This window comes from Pinus tabuliformis, chromosome 8 (genome assembly GCF_031772625.1).
Source record: "Pinus tabuliformis cultivar Carrire ecotype Pingquan chromosome 8, CPIR1, whole genome shotgun sequence".
NCBI lineage: Eukaryota > Viridiplantae > Streptophyta > Pinopsida > Pinales > Pinaceae > Pinus > Pinus tabuliformis.
In genome coordinates, this window is record NC_142294.1 from 155156016 (window position 1) to 155170488 (window position 14473).

Genomic DNA, 14473 nt, shown 5'->3' on the forward strand with positions numbered 1-14473 from the left:
TATGCTTTGTTGTAGCTATCAATCTTGTTAAACTATACAATTAAAAATACTTTAAAATATCTTCTAATAATTTTAATCCGCACCTTGTTTTATATTAGCCTATGGAAAAAATAAAAAATAAAATTTTAAGTTTAAAAAAAATAAAAAATAAATAAATTTTAACTTTAACTTTATGAAAACAATGTTATTAAAAAAAATTCTATTAAAAAGATATAAAAAAATGTATGTGAAATATTAATAATTAGACATACTGATTGAATATCTTTTGCCATAGATTTAGTTTCGTTTAAGCAAACCAATATCGATCTCTGTATGCTTTTATATTCATTTATTTACATCATTGAAAGGTAATAAAATAAACCTTTTACTTTAAAGTCGTAAATATAATAAAGAGGGAATATAAGATGTCGTAAATTTGAACTTATATGTATAAATTTATATATCCATTGGGAACAGGCTTTGAAAAAAAATCAAACAAAAAGGGTATAAGAGGAATGTACATGAAAGATAGTTATAAATAGTTGTAGTTGTGTAAAGTGACCGTACTTACACTTTATATAGTGGAAGGAAAGCACAAGGCACTTTAATAAATAAAACCACAAGGTACCAATTGGAAGGAAAGCACAAGGCACTTTAATAAATAAAACCACAAGGTACCAATTTGATGTTACTCTCCAATCATTCTTTCTTTATTCTCTTGAGCTCAATCGCTAGCGATCATGTGGACGGTTTGTATGCACAGGGGTGAAAAAAGCTTTCGTTGTGCAAAGAAGATTTCATTTCGGGTACAAATTTTTCATTGTGTGGACATGTGTGAATGCAAAGGTCCAGAAGAAAATGATATATAATATTACTTAGCATTTTTTTGACTTGAATTTATGTGCTCCACACAATGTATCAATCTGCACATTCGCACTTCACACAATAATATGAAAATCTTATATCGTCGAGTGTTCAAATTATTGTCTTGTACTTTACATTACATGAAGTTGTAACTAGAATTTTATTCATGCTCTCAGAGAATTTATATGGCTACAACATGATCATCTATTGCAATATTCAGTTATATAATATCTAGTAGCTTTAGATGTCGCAACTACTTTTGATATTGACTATGAAGAGTGCATTGGCAATTCTCCTTGAAAGTATGGTGGTTTGCATCCCATATCATTGCATGCTTGTAGTTTTGATTGATTTTAGAATGGTTGTGAAAATGACAATTTCCTTTATAGCTTTAGAGATTTAGATTTTTTTACACCCATTGCATGCTTTCTCCCAGTGGATTATTTAAATGTTGAAGAAACATGAAAGATTTTATTGTGCGAAGTAAGGATATGCGGAGGAAGATTTCATTGTGCGGAGATGTGTGAATCTGGAAGTGTGGAAGGAACCAATATATAATATTGTTGAATGTTTCACTCACCTCCATTTAATCTAGTTGCTTAATATGAATTTTTGGGTATGCACTTGCTTTGGACAATTTCTCTATATATTTAGCACTTTGAGGCAACCACATATCTCAGAGTTCAGCTTTCATTATGTCGAATGCAAAAGGTATGGAGAAAGCCTCATTGTGTAGAGTGAAGATATGCGAAAGAAGTTTTGATTGTGCAGAGGAAGATTTCATTGTGGGGACGAAGTATAAGTATAAGAGGAATGTAAAGCGAACCGTACTTACACTTTATTTATTAAAGTGCAGGGAAGCAGTTTTAATAAATAAAGGCACAAGGCACCAATTTGATGGTACTCTACTATCATTCTTTATTCTCCTCAGCTCCATCGCAAGCGACCATGTGGACGGTTTGTGACTTGGGCGTCTACTTCTCTGATTTTCTGCGCCATTTCTCTGGTTAATGAGCGTGCGTGTCGTCATCGGATTTGATATGTGGAATGATTAGCTCAGTTTTTGGACACATTTTCCACTTGTAGTCGGTCAATCGTGAGCACGCGTGTTGTTATAGGATCCCTATGTCAGCTCCTTTCACGCCTAGCCGGGTCGATGTGGGATTTATTAGCTCTGTTTTTGGATACATTTTCCAGTTGCAAACGGTGCAGAGATTCCCTCTGTAGCATCTAATTCTCTGCCACATTCAACATGGGAGACTCCCTGCGCGATCCATTGTTGGATGAAGAAAGAAATCGCCATTGCAAGGCCCCTGATGTGGAAGAGTGGGCACTGATATGTTCAAAAGATGCAGGCCGAGGATTTTTGGAGGAATCAAAGAAGCTATGGAGCATTGCGGGGCCTGCCATCTTGAGCCGAATAGCCATGTATGGCATGAACGTTATTACTGTAGCGTTTGCCGGGCATTTGGGCGACTTGGAATTAGCTGCCATTTCCATTGCCAGCACTGTCGTCGTTGGTCTGAACTTTGGGCTGTTTGTAAGTATCCACCATACTTGTCATTTTTCTTTTTCTTTCTCTTTCTGGGACATTTCATAATTCTTAATTTCACTCACGTACGCTGCTTTTATCTTTGTTATTTGACTCAACTTATGTGATTCCATAAAAACTATATAAAATTTAGAAGAAAAAACTTGAAAAACAGACCTAAGCTTTTATATATTGATTTTTACAGGGTTTATAAATCAAATTTGTGATTCCATAAAAACTATATAAAATTTAGAAGAAAAATCTTGAAAAACAGACCTAAGCTAACTAAATAAAATTTAGAAGAAAAAAACTTGAAAAACAGACATAAGCTTTTATATATTGATTTGGATAGAATCTAATAGCTTAAATATATTGAGTTGGATAAAATCTAATAGCCTAAACATTGATTTGGAAAGAATCTAATGGCCTATGTAAGATCCCAATTTATTTTTTTAAAGTGATTTTTGTGTGTGTTATTTTAAAATCTAATTTAAAATTGGGAAAATAATAGTTTTATATTTTTGCAATATTGAATCTGAACCTGTAATATTAAATTTATATAACTAAAAAGTTTCAAAATGATAAAACTGGTAAAGTTTAACTGTTTTAATGAATTCTGACCTGTTTTCACAATGTTAACACAGCATGTTGAGAGTCCTATGGAACTTTTGGACAGTGTTAATGAATCTGTGTTTGGATAGTGTTAATAAATCTGTTTTCACGAATTCTTAATTAAATTTTTCAACATGGTTAATGTGTTTTCACAATTTCATATTAAAAAAAAGTTAACAATAATATTAAAATTTCTAATAGTATTTGACGAATAGTTTGCTCAATGCTGTGTAATAATCAATGACGTCGCCAAGAAAAGCAAAAAGGGCAAAAAATTACCTGTTCTTCACCGTTAACCCTTAAAATATGGAAGTGGTAAAAGAAAATCATTGTATCATTATAATTTTAACTCAGATATTAATATAATTTTATACAGTCATTAAAGATATTAATTATAGATTTTATATAATTTTTAATATCATTGAAACATCATTGGGATATTGTATTTTTGTGCTCCCAACTACTCAAACTCTCCTCCTAAAATTATCTCCACCAATTTTATTTTATTTTATTTTCGGAAAAATATCTTCTAATTTTATTTGAAAAAAGAATACCTGGCCGAGCAATTACATTATATGACAATTTTCACACATATAAGATAGAGATAGATCGCCAAAAATAAGATAGAGCTAGATTGCTCTGTTCACACATATAGTTATCAACATTCGCGGTAGAAAAAAGGTTCTTCGAAAATTATCACTTCAAATTCTAATCCGCACAAGGAAATTTAATATAGCGACTCAGGACTGTATCCAATTCTGACAGTTTGAAGGTCAAAATTTGAAAGTGATCACTTTGACATTAAATGCAAGTAAATCAGCGACGCCATCATGGCCCCTATTGCTGATGTAGTTTCATCTTGTGTTTTAATGGCAGTTAGGCATGGGCAGTGCCCTGGAAACTCTGTGCGGCCAAGCTTACGGAGCTAAGCAATACCAAATGCTGGGAGTATATATGCAACGCTCTTGGATTGTGCTTTTTGCTGTTGCAGTCCTCCTCCTACCAATCTATATATTTGCTACCCCCTTCTCAAGTTGATGGGTCAGCCAGATGATATTGCTGAACTATCCGGATCAGTTTCAATCTGGTTCATTCCTCAGCACTTTGCATTTATATTTATGTTTCCGATTCAGAGATACCTGCAGTCACAGTTGAAAAACATGGTCATTGCCTGGCTTTCTGTAGCTTCATTGGTGCTTCATATTGTCCTAACCTGGCTTTTTATCGTTAAATTGGAAATGGGACTTGTGGGAGCAGCCATTACATTGGATTTAGCGTGGTGGGTGCCTGCAATTGGTCAGTTTCTTTATGTTACTTGTGGAGGTTGTCCCCATACGTGGACTGGGCTTTCCAGAAAAGCATTCAGAGACTTGTGGCCTTTTCTCAAGCTCTCCGTCGCATCTGGTCTGATGCTATGGTTAGTTCAACACACCACAACTCACTCTTGAAAGGATTCCTATTTGATTGATTCTAATTTCAGCGCAAAAGGAGCTCACATTATTTGTTTTATCTTCAGTTTAGAGAATTGGTATTACAGAGTGCTGGTCCTCCTCACAGGGAAACTAACAGATCCTCAAGTTGCAGTGGATTCCCTTTCTATCTGGTAAAACCTGCTTCTCTGTTTCTTATTAGAATGATGCATGGTAATTAAATTCACATTCTAATATTTTGAGACTTGAACTTCGTTCCTTTCAGCATGAACATCAATGGCTGGGAGATGATGATACCCCTTGGATTCTTTGTTGCAGTTGGGTATGCTCAGTGTACTATTATTTTGGATGGCACCTAATGTCCTTTTTTTAAGAATTTGAATGGGTTTCTTTTTGTCTGTTATAGTATTATCTATTTAATTTAGACTTAGGTGTAATTTGAAGTTGATTCTTGCAGAGTGAGGATTGCCAATGAGCTAGGAGCTGGAAATGGCAGGGGAGCCAAATTTGCAATAATTGTCTCTGCAACTACATCAAGTGCAATAGGTGTTGTATTTTGGGTTCTCATTGTGGTCTTCCGCCAGGATTTTGCTCTGTTGTTCACAAGCAGTTCTGTCATCAGAGACACGGTTTCTAGAATGGCGATTTTGCTGGCGTTTACTATTCTCTTCAACAGTGTTCAGCCAGTACTTTCAGGCAATGCACTTGCTTTTCTCGTTGACTCCACTTTGCCAATTTTTCAGAGTAGGAGATTAAAATTGATATGTGAGATTTGAGGTTAAAATTGATCTACTAGAATTTATTTATATCCAACTTAATGAAAAGTTGAAATCTCTTCCATTTAAGACCACACTTATTCTGTTTGGTGCAATAATGTAAACATGCCTGGATGTCATTATAGTTCCTAATAAAGAACCGTTTCATCACCAAAGGTTTAAGTTCAGAAAGGGATCAAATAAATCAAATGCAAACTTCTGAATACTTAAAAAATTAAAAGTTGTGAGAATAAAACTGATCGGACAGAACTCTGTCAAACTCAATGAAAAGTTGAAAATCTCTTACATCCGAAAGAAGCTCCATTCTTTTGGTGCATTGATGTAAAAGTATGCCATCAAATCTATTAACAAAGATTAATTTAATCTGGGATCTATTAAGCTTAGACCTGGAAAAAAATTAATCCTGCATCTATTAAGCTCAGAAGGGGAAAAACTAAAATAAAAAACAAAAACAGATGCAAACTTCTGATCACTTAAATGATCAGGTTAAAATTAATATATGAGATTTGGAATATTTAATGATATGGACCAATAGCAAGTAAATTAGAGGTTAAGACTGAATGTGCATTTCTGGTTTGAAATGGTTTTCAGGGGTAGCTGTTGGATCAGGGTGGCAATCTTATGTTGCGTGGATCAACATTGGCTGTTACTACTTCATTGGAGTTCCATTTGGTGTGTTGCTTGGTTGGGTATACAATTTAGGAGTCTTGGTGAGTACACTTTCCCTTCTTTAGTGTCCCAGCTTTGGAGGAAATGTCAAAGGGAATGAAGGTCCACTACATTGATACAATATTGGCAATAACAGACTGAATTTACACTGCAGGGAATATGGGCAGGAATGATATGCGGGACAGCATTGCAGACAATCATACTTGCTTATATTACATATCGCTGTGACTGGGAACGAGAGGTGAAATCAACTAAAATGGGATCATGAATCGTTGTGTTGATGAATATGTATAGGGATAGGAAGTAACTGATCAGTGGTTTTTTATGTCTTCAATTGCAGGCTGCCAAAGCTCTAAGTCGTGTTAACACATGGTCTTCTGACGATTCTACTCATGAAATTACATCTTCCAAGGACGTAAATAACATTACATCTTCCAAGGACGTAAATAACATTGCATTTTCAGCTTGAGTGAAAAAGGAGGATTCTGGCCTATGAATTGTATTTTACATTGTGATTGCAAGGCACTCGACGTTCTTTGATTTAGATGCAAGTGGCAGAGTCTGTGGGAGGGAGAGAGATGCAAGTGGCAGTGTGATGTGATTTCATTTTGAGATTTCTGAAGCTGAAAAAGGGGTAGGGAGGACATCTTTCTTGTGATCATGGATTTGCAACCTGCCTTCTCAGGCCATGGCACTTCTAACAATTTCAAACTGTTGTTTTGAATTATTGAAAACTTTCTAGCTTCTCCATTTAAAACATTTCATATATTAAAGAAGTTGCATAGTCATGTTCACTATTAAAGATCAAAAAGATTTTAAACTGGTATAATTTTAAGATGATTTTGATGAAGATTTATTAAATTATATGTTAATTGTAAAAATAACACATTGAAAAGAAAAAAAAGAAATATTAGCAGTCAAAATTTTCCCAAAAATTAAATTACCCCAAAGAATATGAATGTTATGAAATAATTTTAAGCTTAATATACAAATCATAACTAAAAAAATTAAAAATATTCCTTTCACTTTTTATACCTAAACATCTTTGCCAATATTAACCTCTTTATTTATATATATGTATGAGCTTTATAGAGTGGATATAAGTGTTAAAAAATGTGTTTTTTAGAGTTGATAAATTTTTCATATCCAAAAATCTAAAAACAAGTTTCTTATCTCATAAATAAAAATAAAAATAAAAAATTTTCATATACTAATTTAGTGTTTGGTGTTCTTTGACTATGACTTTAAATTTCTTTAAACAATCATAATAATTAATTAAATATAGTGTATATATATATATATTTTAAATATATCCATTAATAACTAAAATATATATATTAATTTAATTAAAAATATAATTTATATATAAGGAAACAGGTTAACGGCCAAGACCCAGAGGCATCTGGCAGGAGTGAAAGCCTGCTCCCTTACGGACCACCAGAGGGTTATTCCAGGTGGCGTGGTTTTCCTTGATAACAGTGATGAGTCAAACCGACATTCGCGGATAGCAGCCAGAGATGGCTGTCCTCTGTTGGTTTGACACCTGAGTTTGATAGGTTTTTCCACCTTCGGGAAAAAAAAAAAAAAAAAAAAAAAACCAATTTTAAAAGTAAAAAATTAATATATTTTATTAAAACAATAATTGATTTATTTATATATAGTTTTTTAAGAATAACCAATGAAATAGTAATAGCATCTCCTCCCTTTTTACAATTTGCTTTAACACCTAATGTCTTCATTAGGTTGGCATTGCTCCATAAATACTTTTTTGATTGAGTAAAATTTAACTTTTTCATTAAAAGGTTTTCATGTTCTTTTTGTGATTTTTCTTATTTTCAACTCTAAACTAATTTTTATTTTCCAAATCTAAATTTATCTCTATTATTTTACTTTTGTGAATTTTTATATTTACTTATTTTATTACTCTTTTATTCACCATAAAAAAAAATAAACACTATAAATAAATAAATAAATTATAGAATTAAAAATTAAAAAAAATGAAGTAATTACTCAAAATTCATTACAAAATATACTGGTAAATTTACAAAATTTATAGTAATAATAATAATAATAATAACAATAACTTAAAACTGGTCAAAATATTTTAGACAATTTAACTCAAAACACTAACAACAATATATCCTACTACAATTCAATATATTATTTTTCTTTGTTACATACTTATGGCAACCATATTATGGAAACATTGCATCTTCCTAATATCTTTGCAACCTCCTCATTGATTGTCATTTTCTTCATTATTGTACTCTTGTCTATATAGATTTCAACAATTTTATCCACTCCACTCCATATAAATTAAGGAGTCTTATTTATCCCCTTCATTAGGAATAAATCACTCTTGTGATATTTAATGAATTAATATGATGGATGTTATTCCTACTTGTGATATTTAATAAATTCATATGAGAGAAGTCTTCAAGAAATGAGAGAAGATAGATCTAGGAAATATTATTGAGTTGGTTGAACTAAATAACTAGTTATGATGACCTATAGTGATATAAAATACCATCTACACACTAAATGTAACATAAGGGAATGACATAATTTAACAAATTTTCCCCTTCAGTGGTTTCTTGATACATGTGTTGCTTTCTTCATATTTCTTTGTATTTGTTTACATGTGTTTGTTAGATGCTATTAAAACTAGCAGCCAAAGGATCTATCATACTGCTCATTTACAAAGATATTTTATCTTAAATTGTTGCAAAAAAACTTTGAATTTTTCAACTTGATCTACTTCTCCCATTAAGATATATTTAATGGCTTTGAAGCTATGAAGATCATATTTGACAACATTTCCCATACCCTCCATCTAACCATTTTTACAACATACAAGTTAGGGATCTCAAATACCTCAACCAAAATAGATTTGTAGAAAGATATTTAATCTCTCTATCCGCCATCTTCCCTCTCATCTTCAATCTTATAGTCTTCATCTTCGTTGTGATTTTTTTGTCGCCTCAATTATAACATATTATTTACCATTGGTTGTAATTTTTTCTTTGATCTTTTTTTGTAATATTAACTTCACCTTCACTCTTCTTCCCTAACCTCGCCAAACTCTTAATTTTTCATCTCCATTGTCATCATTTTGTCATCTAAATCGTAACATCTTCCTTACTATTTTTATGATCTCACCTTTTATCTTTTTTTTTTTGTAGTACTATCAACTTCAACATAATCATCTCCCTTAATTCTTCTATTAGAATTCCTTCCATCCATTGCTTATAATGGTTTTTATGTTATACATATTCTTTTTATGCTTGGTTTGAGTGATTTAACTATGTTGAACTGAGATTAAAATGAAGAAACACAATATCATATATAAAAGACAAGAAATTTATATGAGTGCTATGTTCGTTCACAAAAATTTCATAATAATGAATTTAAATTACATTATATAATGATTCTAATAAACCTAGGAAGCATGGTGAGACAAAACTCTTGTGTTTGATGAAAATGAGCTATCCAAAAAAAACAGTCTTAAAAAGATCATAATCTTTTATTTGGTGCCCCATTTATGGTCTTCTTTAGTTTTTTCAAAAAATATTACCAAATGGAGTTGGGTCTTGACCATTTTGTATAATTACCTTGAAAAACATGTGAGAAAGACCTAAAAGTGCATTGAAAAACCATGACTTGAAAATAGATATTATTATGGCCAACTAAATCAATGACCAACTTCATTCTCTCTTGAAGTACAATCCTCTTTTATGCCTCCATTGATTTGTGAATGTTTAGCCTCAAACTTGGTGGTGTTGCCACTACCCTCCCCTTACTCAATCAGAAATAAACATAATTTTAAGGAAATCATCAATCCTTGTAGGCAACTACATCCTTAATTTTATCTCAATGCCTACTTATTCATTTAATCTTGCATTAAACATAGTAATTTTAGTACTTAAGGAATGAAAGATTCTTATGGGCATGTTGCATAGAGTGTATCATCTTCGTTCTTATTTTCAATGATTTTTTCATGCTACTCACAACATTAACTTTTTCCTTTATGTCGTTGTAATCAAAACTTCTTAGTTTACTTATTTCAACATCCAAATTCTTTAATTTTTGCAATTCTCTTATCAGATGTTTCTCAATTTCACTTTGGGATTCAGATTGAGGTCTTTAATCCATTGTCAAATTTCAGGTTCCTTTGTAATTCCATTAGGAATCTCAATAAATTTTTCATCCCTACCCTCAACTTCCTTCTTATGCTTTCACTCTCACATTCTTTCAATTTTGATTTGGGTTACATTTATTTCTCCTTCTACATTACTCTCTTCTAACTCATTAGTATTTACATCGATCTAACCTTATAAATTGATGCAACCTTTTAAGCTAACTTTTGGAATATGTGCTTGACAATACACTTCTATTGAATGGTATTCTTCTCTTAATCATTTTGTAGCAATAATGTACACAAAGAGGCAAAAAATCCAAATTCTCTTATCACACTTAATCACTCAACTCATAGATAAAGCTTGACTTTAACTTAACTTAGATTATCACACTTATATGCATCCAACCTTCTACAATATCAATTCTCACAACCTCTCTTTAAGGGTGTGCACCCCTCTTAATTGCAATTCAATGATCCATACAACATCTCACACAAAATAACAACACTTATATACTACACGCCAACAACTTCACATAACCATGCGGGGGTGAGAAATGCAACATCTCTCCGAGCCTCACAAATGTAAATCATTCTCATAAAAGAATCTTAAAGAAATTGTATGTCTCTATTCTTATTTCTCGTGAGATAGATTCAAATCAAATATGCCTCTACGAAACTATAGAAATTTAGCATATTTAGTGTTCATTTATCTATTTTTAGTAGTATAGTTCATACAAATTATCATCATATATGTTCGAAGAAAAAATGTTTAAAAAAATAGAAAGATGGTAACAATAAGAGAAGAATATATACAAATTCATAATGAACTCTTCACCTTTTATATATATATAATTTCCCATGAAATTTAAATAATATATATTTTATTTATAAATAAACAAAACAAATTTTCTAGTTGTTTAGATGTCTAATGGTAATATATATCACACTGTCTACAGCTAATATCGAACCAACTAGATCTCCCTAGAAACTAAGTATTAAACTAATAATGCATCTAAACTTTAGTGACACTACTAATGATATGATATTTAAACACATGTACCTCCTCTTCCAACGAGAACCCACATATATCCTCTGTAATATGCTCATCAATCTCTTCTACTGGTGGAAACACTACTACAATACAAGGTTATACATTGCTAAATTTTGTTGCTATATCCCTCACTTGCTTGGTCACATTATTTGTTTGATGTGAAACAATTTTTTTCCATAGTATTTTATATCGTGGTTGCATTGTATTAGTGTCACTTTTGTGCCATGTATATAATGCTTAAAGTATCAAAAAATTCTTTAAATTTTTTTCTTTCTCATTGTTTTCATCCTTGTGCGTTATTATTGATTTATTATTGTTTTGACACAGAATTTTTTTCTTTCTCATTGTTTTCATCCTTGTGCGTTATTATTGATTTATTATTGTTTTGTTCATGTGTCAAATGATCAGGTTGCATCGAAGTAGCATCTTAACTCGGAAATATATAGAGTGTGATATTATATTTGGTTAAAAATAAATAAATTTTATGAACTTTTCATATTTGCATATTGTTGCAATGTCATTCTTCGAGGGAATTCCAATTGATCATGTTAAAGGCAGTTTGCAAAACCTAATGTAAAGAATTATTAGGTCACTATGAAGGGAATGATAGAAATTAATTTGGAGAATACCAAGGTCACCATGAAAGGAATGTGTAAAAAAATATGTTGCAAACATATATACAAACAAATATATATAGAATATTTTTATTTTATTTTATTTTTATTTTCTATTTTTTATTTTTTATTTATTTTTATTTTAAATTTTTTTTTTTTGAATTGGACTAATTTTATTAATAAAAAAATATGGTACAAGATGATACAATCAAGAGAGACAGAAAACCGGCCACCGGAAATGATAGGACTATCAACCTCGGTTCCAGAAAAGGAGTGAAACAAGCAAGAAGCTATAACATATGGCTAGAAGCAAAAACACTGGCTTCTACCCAAAATGGGCAGAAGCCTCAACACGAAGCTTTTTCCCTTTCCTTTTTTGACTTCGACCCAACCATCCTAGGGTGAATGAGCAATGACAACCTGAAAATTGGGGATCTCCACAGGGGGCCCTCCTTTTTTGAATCAAAGGAGGAGGACATATGGATGCGTTTCTGGGCGATGGCTGGATCGGAGGAGTGCGCCGGACGATCGGTGGAAAGGGCCACGGAAGGAGGGGCTTGATCCAAATCTGCATCGCTACCTTCATCTTCAGAGCTAGAGGATTCAAAATCCACAACTGGAGGTGGAGAGCAAGGAGCCCATCGTTTGGGCTTGGGCTTGGAGAGGTTATCCTTATTCTTCATTGCGGGAGAGATGGGCAGGAGTTTTGCAGATGCCCTGATTGGTGGCAATGGCGGCAACAGAATGCAGTATTTTCATAATTCAGTGCCTGGGTCCAGACAAAGTCGTTGATCTTGAGATTGGATTTCTTTTGGAATTCCTTTGCTCAAATCTAACTCTGCACATATTCTAGCATATGTGTAGAGACCTTTGAGATCCCGCCAGTAATCACCCATAATGAAACTACCCAAGGTGTTTCCTATAGCTTTATAGACTGCACTATGCCATAAGTGGGCAGGTAAGTTTGGAAGCCTGATCCATACAGGTGTCCTGGTAATGACTGCAGTTGTTGGATCAAAATCTGGGAACCAAGGAGTCAAGAAGAGCCCTGCAGTTCCCTTGAACCAAGGGCCTTCTTTTAAAGCCTTTTCATAATGCTTACTGTCCTCAAATAGAACAATGAAGTATCCTTTTGAACAGAAACTGATTTTACAATGATGAGTCCAGTTTGCATGGATCCATGCATAGAGATCTTGAGATTGCGGCCACAGTCCGTTAAATCTGCAAATGATGGCTCTTTCTGCAAAATCTTGAAATTGGATAGCAAGACCTTCATGGGTGATTTCAACAGAGGGAACTTCCTCTATCTTGTCAACCAAAAAAGGCTTAGGTTTAAGGGCTTCCAGGGATTTGGGGTGCTCAGAGTGTACTGCATCTTTGTAAGAGAAAGGAGGAGCAGAGGATGACTGTCCCGCTGCACCTCCTCTCAAACAAAGGGTTAACACCAAAGAGCAGTTTCTGGTAATGCTGTAAGAAGAGAGGGGAAGAAGGTCTTCAAGTTTTTTACCTTGAAAGAGAAGTCTCTGAAGGCCTGAAGGGATCCCAATCCGCCATTCTAGATCCAGTTTGAGATCCAGCACCAAATTTGTAGAACTGACCCATTGCAGGATGGTTCTGCCTATAGGTTGAGAAATTTGGATCTGAAAGGAGTCAAAGAAGTGCCTAGACACAGTGCTAGGGCCTCTTGTGCGTCCAAGAGTACATTTTCCATGGTGATGATAGGGAGGGGATTTCTCCTCTGCAAGCATATCTGGCGAGTTCGAGAAGCCGATCCGCTGCTTGCTTACGGCATAGATGAAATCTGAGGGATCTTCACCGTTAAGACTTACGCACCTTTTTGTTTATAGATCGGCATGAGGGCTTGGCTGAGAATCATGTCGACCTGTGTGAGGGCAAGAAGGCTACGGTTTTTGTCTTTGCATAAATGATCCGTGGAGGAGATCGGTGGCCTTGGCAAGATCGGACCACGCAGGGATCGATTGAGGCTGCATTTTTTGATTTCGAGCAGCATCTTGGGTCGCTGCGGACTGCCTTGGAGAGCGCGTGTTGAGTAGTGAAGAGGATTGTCGACAGAGGTTGCAAGAGCGGCGGCGCGTGCGGAATGGTGAGGAAGATTGCCCAGGAAGCCAACCCCAGCCTGTGGGTCGAAGGAAGCCGGCCGCAGTAACCTTGAAACCCTCGGCCTTGAGGCACCGAAGATGGGCATCGATCCATTTGGTGCATGCATCCTCCCCGTGCTCGACGATGCATTCGTCTCTCAGCTTTTTCGTATTGGGGCAAGCACAACATATCTTCCCCTGCGTTCCCGTTACCATTCGATACCCCTGCCCTTGGAGCGCTCCTGGAGACTTGCACCTCAAGTTTCATGTTGGTAGTCATCATCAAAATCTTTCTAGTCTAATAAATTACATTGAAAAGGAAAAACAAAAGCCATTTAATTTTTTGCTAGGTACCTAATGTTGTCATATACAGCCTAACTTAGATTCACGGTAAAGAATTATTTCCTATCAACTTATATGATTTGAATGGGATTGAAAAAACTTCGATAAGACATTCAATGATATGTTAAGCCCCAAAAAAATCCCTATGTTAAACATAAGTCATGTATTAAGCCCTAGAAAAAGCCATGGATATTGAATTGTCACATTTGTATTTCTATATTAGTGTTGTCAATTAGAACTGTTAATTTTTATTGTACTCTTTCTCTTACATATAACAAGGGGACCTAGTTTTTTTTTGTTTTTTTTGTAACCTAGAGGAATGAGAAACTAGGCCAGTCAGATACTCACGTGACATAATTTCAGTTCTG

At 33.8% G+C, this 14473-nt stretch overlaps 1 pseudogene across 1 annotated transcript; it reads left to right on the forward strand.

The window, feature by feature from the left end:
* The first annotated feature begins 1762 nt into the window (after window positions 1–1762).
* On the forward strand, window positions 1763–6618 carry LOC149234598 (protein DETOXIFICATION 27-like; annotated as a pseudogene). Its single transcript, XR_016246093.1, has 8 exons — window positions 1763–2383; window positions 3863–4403; window positions 4503–4589; window positions 4682–4738; window positions 4874–5112; window positions 5784–5902; window positions 6016–6102; window positions 6202–6618. The product of XR_016246093.1 is annotated as a protein DETOXIFICATION 27-like (transcript).
* The last annotated feature ends 7855 nt before the right edge of the window (window positions 6619–14473 follow it).